Here is a 5,276-nt window from a genome sequence, read left to right on the forward strand (position 1 = left end):
GGAAGTTTTGTGAAAGATGGACCTAATGTATGTGTAGAGCTCGTCGAAAGAACCAAAGACTTGTTGATCCAAACCAAGGCTTTTATTAGCAAAAGACCGGAGCTCTTCACAGGTGGCCAACCAGTCCGGAATGATCCGACCTGGCTAGGGACACAACCCTTTAAGGCCCAGACAATAGGTGTGGCTTAGCTCTCAGCCAATCGCTGTAAGCACAGTCTAGATACAGTAACTATATACACTATGTACATTGGTGATAGATCTGTACTATCACAGTATGTAAAAGAGAAAAAGGTGGCAATGATTGATGTTACCATTCAGGTATGAGGAAAAATAACCAGTCCATCCAGACAGCAAGAGAAGGCAGATGAGTCAAATCTACAGACTAATTTTTGGTCAGATTTGGAATTCTTTGGCTTCATAATCAGCACAAGTGGGAAATGGTCAGAAAAGAACAACGATCTGATGAAATTAATCTGGCATGGGATTACTGCCAGTGCCACGTGCTAGTGAAAGTAGGAATAGGAGGATGGGGCACATGAACACATAGTTGAACCGTTGGTAAATGAGACAGGGATTCATGTCTCTTATAGGGCAGAAGCGATCTGTACAAAAGAGATAGGGCATGGAGGGGACCAATATTCTCATGAAGAGATTTGCCAGATTTACTTAGGAGGCTTTAAACTTGTTCAGAAGGGGATTGAGATTCAAGATGGAAAAAAAAGGGACTGAAAATGGTAAGGATAGCAAGGAAAGCAGAACAGAATGGTGGAGGACAGGTGGCAAGGTAAGACAGTAATCTTCATTGTTTATTTTAATGCAAAATACTTGATGGGGAAAGTGGATTAGCTGAGGGCACGGATAGGTATGGAACAATGGGATATTGTAGTCATAACTGAGAAGTTTTTAAAGGAGTTGCAGGACTGGCAGCTCAATGTTGGAGGTACCTTAGTTGCAAGTGTGAAAGGAATGGTGAGATGCGGGTGGTTGCAATATTAGTGAAAGAAGATATCATCGGTAATCTTTAGAAAGGATTTTGCTAGAGAACTATCGTGTGAAAGAGCGTGAATGGAAATTAGGAGCAGGAAAGGAGTAGCTACTTTGATGGGTGTATTCTATAAGCTACCAGTCACCAGGAGCTATAAATCAAATAAGTAGTGACATTTCTGATATCTGTAAATAGAAGTAATCAGAGCTGTTATTGTAGGTGATTTCACCTTCCCCAACATTGACTGTTAATGGCATAACATCAGGGGATTGGATTGCGTTCAGGAGAATTTTCTACCCCATTATAGGCCTGCTAAGACTTTAGTTGCCTTTGGTGTGCTTCACAGTCCTCTATCTTCCCACTAATATTTGCTTCTATGGATGCTGCTTTTTTGCTTTAACCTTGGCTTTGTCTTATTAGCCACAGCTATGTCATTTTTCCACTCAAACATTTCTTCTTTTTTGAAATATACCTATCCGGCACTTTATTTCTCGCAGAAACTCCAGCCATTGCTGCTGTGACAGATTATGTTGCATTTTATATTGTATATAGATATGTTTTAAAGGAGATAAATTGTGGCAGTTTTTTTTTAGTGTGGGTCACATACAAGCACTTCAGAACAGATCTCATTTAAAATACTGGAGCAGACAGGCCCAGCTTCAAGTGCCTTTGCAAAAACTTTGAAGTGTGCCCAAGGGACTTCACTAATGGATTATTGTTTTGAAAAGCAACAGATAAAAGAACTCTAAGAAATAGGTTCAGAGCCACAGGCTGTCTGAGAATAGTTTGCTGTTCTAAGAAGTTCATGTGGCTTTGCAAGTAGAGAGAGTCAAACAGGCTGTTTGTGTGTGTGTAATTCCAACAACAGTGACTGTGTGAGAGAGAATTCAGTTCTACAGTTCAGCAGCAGCAGCTGGGACTGGAACACGATAAGCTGGCAAGCTTGTGAAAAAACCCATTTGGAAGATCGGTTGTGAGTTCTTAGTTCAGCCTGGTCAAAGCCTTTGTGGTCCATACAAGAAGAGATGCCTGGCTTGATAATGTTTCACTTAAAATAAGGAAAACAAAAAGGAACTCTGTGGTGACCTGAAAGAAAGAGGTTATCACCTGGAAAACCCTGATGGGACAGGTTTCTTTGGCAAGACATTAACGTGGCTGATTGCAAGAAATCAGTTTGTGTCCAACGATCAACAAATCTCTCACTGAAAACCGACAAGAACCTTCCTGAGCAGTAACTATTTACCTTTCAAGCACCAAAGGCTGGTGATCTTCATAAATGTTAAATTCTGTGCACAGTATAACAATTGCCTGAAACCAATGAACTTGGAGAATTGAGAAGAGAGATTGGACTGTGAATTAAAGAACTTTTCTAAACTGACACACACATTACATACATGTGAGTTTAGAATTAGAAGGGGGTTAAGTTAGGTTAAGTAAGTTAAGTTAAAGTTTGATCCTGTTTTCATGTTTAAAGATAATTAAAAGCAACTTTTGCTTAAGTAACCATTTGTCTTGGTGAATTTCTATTGCTGCTGAGTTTTGGGATCTCGTCTTTTCGGATTGAAAGTAGGAGTTTTTGTGATTTATTAATTAATTAGTTTTCCAAGCTAATTTAAAGCTTGAGTGTGTGGGGGGGAAAAGCAGCAATGGATGTTAGTACATTTTTGTCACAACCATCACCTACAGAGCTGCAGAGCAAGAGAAAAGAGGAACTGATAATTATTTAAGGCAAAAAAGCTGACTGAATTTGATCATTGGATGAGGAAAATACAAATTCAGAGGATTATAGTGAAATATTTTTTAGGTGTGGGAAAATTTGTTGAGAGAGACTTAGAAAATTTTCCGAAGGATAGATCTTTTGAGTTGTAATTGGAATAGGAGAAATTGAGGGTGAGGGAGGAAAGAGAGAAGTGGAACTTTGAGTTGCAGAAACAACAAAATGAGACAGAGGAAGCTGAAAAATGGAGGAAATATCAGGAGATTTTAAAACCGGGTAATGGCATAGCATCTCCTTTAAATTTTCTAAAGCTGTCTGACAAACTTTAGTCCACACAAATTTCTCCCCTTTCTTCAAAAGATTGGTTAAAGGAATTTCTTAAAAATTTCTTATAATATCCTGCCATTCCTAAAAACCTTCTCACTGCTTTCTTGCCATTGGAAAAATAGGAAATTCAGAAATTGCATTCACTTTGGGTTGAAAAGGTGCAACTTTGCCATGACCTACTACATGACCTAAATATGTTACAGTAGCACGTCAAAATTCACTTTTTGCTAAATTAACAGTTGAGTTTGCTTTGGATAATCTTGCAAACAATTTGTCCAGTTCCCATAGATGTTCTTCCCATGTGTCACTTTTTGTGATTAAGTAATCAATATAAGCATCTATATATGTCAAACCTTGGATTACCAAATTAATCATCCTTTGGAATGTTGCAGGGGCATTTTTCATGCCAAAAGGTAACACATTATACTCATATAAACTAGATGGAGTTACAAAAGCCAAAGTATTTTTTCCTCTCTGTTAGAGACACACACCAATAACCTTTTAACGAAATCACCTGAGTAAGAAATTCAGCTTTTCTAATTTTATCAATACAGTAATCAATTCTCAGAATAGGATAAGCATTTGTTTTAGTTACTGAATTAACCTTTCTGTAATCTGTACAGAACCTAACAATTCCATCTGATTTAGGTACCAGAACACAAGGGGAACTCCAATCTGAGTTTGAAGGTCTAATAATATTATTTTTCAACATATATTCCACTTCCTGATCCATGAGTTTATTCTTCTGAATGGTTATTCTATATGGGTGTTGTTATATGGGACCTGCATCTCCCACATCATAATAAATCACTGATGTCCTTTTGGCACATCAGGAAACTAATTTTATATTTTGAAATTAATTCTTTTCAACAGCAACTGTTCTTAAGATGGTCTAACTTTTCCTCCAGATTTTCCAAACTTGCTGAATTATACAGACACCCAGGAACCATGGTTTCTTTAAGGTTACCCTCACAGGATTCTTTTTCCATAATCTTATGATCCATAACTTCCTCAACCCTGTCAACAACTAACACCTCTGATACAGATTGTTCTCAACTACCCTTATCTTCTAAATGAAGTTTCATTAACAAATCACCCTTCATGTCATATCCACAAGCCATTTCTTTAATCTCCCCTTCACTTATTACTTTGTCCCTTAAGTCAATAAGATTTGTATCTGTCCTCTGAATTAACTCTTTCCTTGACAAAGAGAAATCCTTACACTCACAATTAACCTGCTCTTTCAAACCTATTTCAGAAGTAATGGGCAAATCTCTATCAAATGGATCTTCCTCTGCTCTCATCATTTTCTTAGACAAAAATTTTGTTACAGCACATGCAGGAGATATTTCACAATCATCTTCAATCTCCTCCTTGCCAGGCTGATTTGTTAATCTCAACACTGACCCAACTTTATTTTCTGCCAAATCATTCCCTAATAAAAATGAGACTCCTTGCATAGGTGACTATGAAATTACTCCTACAACAGGTCGTTTAACTATTTTTGAATTCAGAACTATGTTGTGAAGAGTTATTGAATCGACCTCACCTCCAACACCTCTAATCAAAGTATTCTCCCCCGTTTCAATCTTTTGATCAAGAGTTAAAACATTTTCCAACAACAGTGACTGTGCAGCTCCAGTACCTTTAAAAGTTTAATTGGAACCTGTGATTCTCCCTCCTTTACTGAAACCAAACCCTCTGGCACAAAAGGATTGAAAACATCCATAACACCCTTACCAGGTTTGTAAGATCTGCTCTCCTTAAATTCAACTGTCTGAATACATGCTTCTGGTTAAACCTCCTTTTCTCATCTCTTTTTCAACACTAAACAATTCGCAATAACATGACCAGGTTTCTTACAAAAATGACATACAAATCCAGAAGTTCTGTCCTTTCCCACTTTGCCTTCATCTTTTCTCTTAACATTCTCCCCAGACTTAATTTCAGGCTTACCAGTCTGCTCCACATTAATCTTATGAACAGGCTCACTTTTCTGAAATTTGTTTTTGTGAATCAGGACATAGTCATCTGCTAACCTAGCCGTTTGCTACCATGTTCCCATGTCTCTCTCATCCAGGTATTATTTAATCTCATTTGGAAAACATTTTTTAATTTCCTCAATTAATATCAATTCTCTCAATCTGTCAAAATCATTAATTATTCCTTTTGAGGGATACCAATGGTCAAAACATACAGATTTTCCCAGAGCAAAATCCATACAAGCTTGGTTCCATGTTTTCACTA

The sequence above is a fragment of the Narcine bancroftii genome, chromosome 2, assembly GCF_036971445.1.
Source record: "Narcine bancroftii isolate sNarBan1 chromosome 2, sNarBan1.hap1, whole genome shotgun sequence".
NCBI lineage: Eukaryota > Metazoa > Chordata > Chondrichthyes > Torpediniformes > Narcinidae > Narcine > Narcine bancroftii.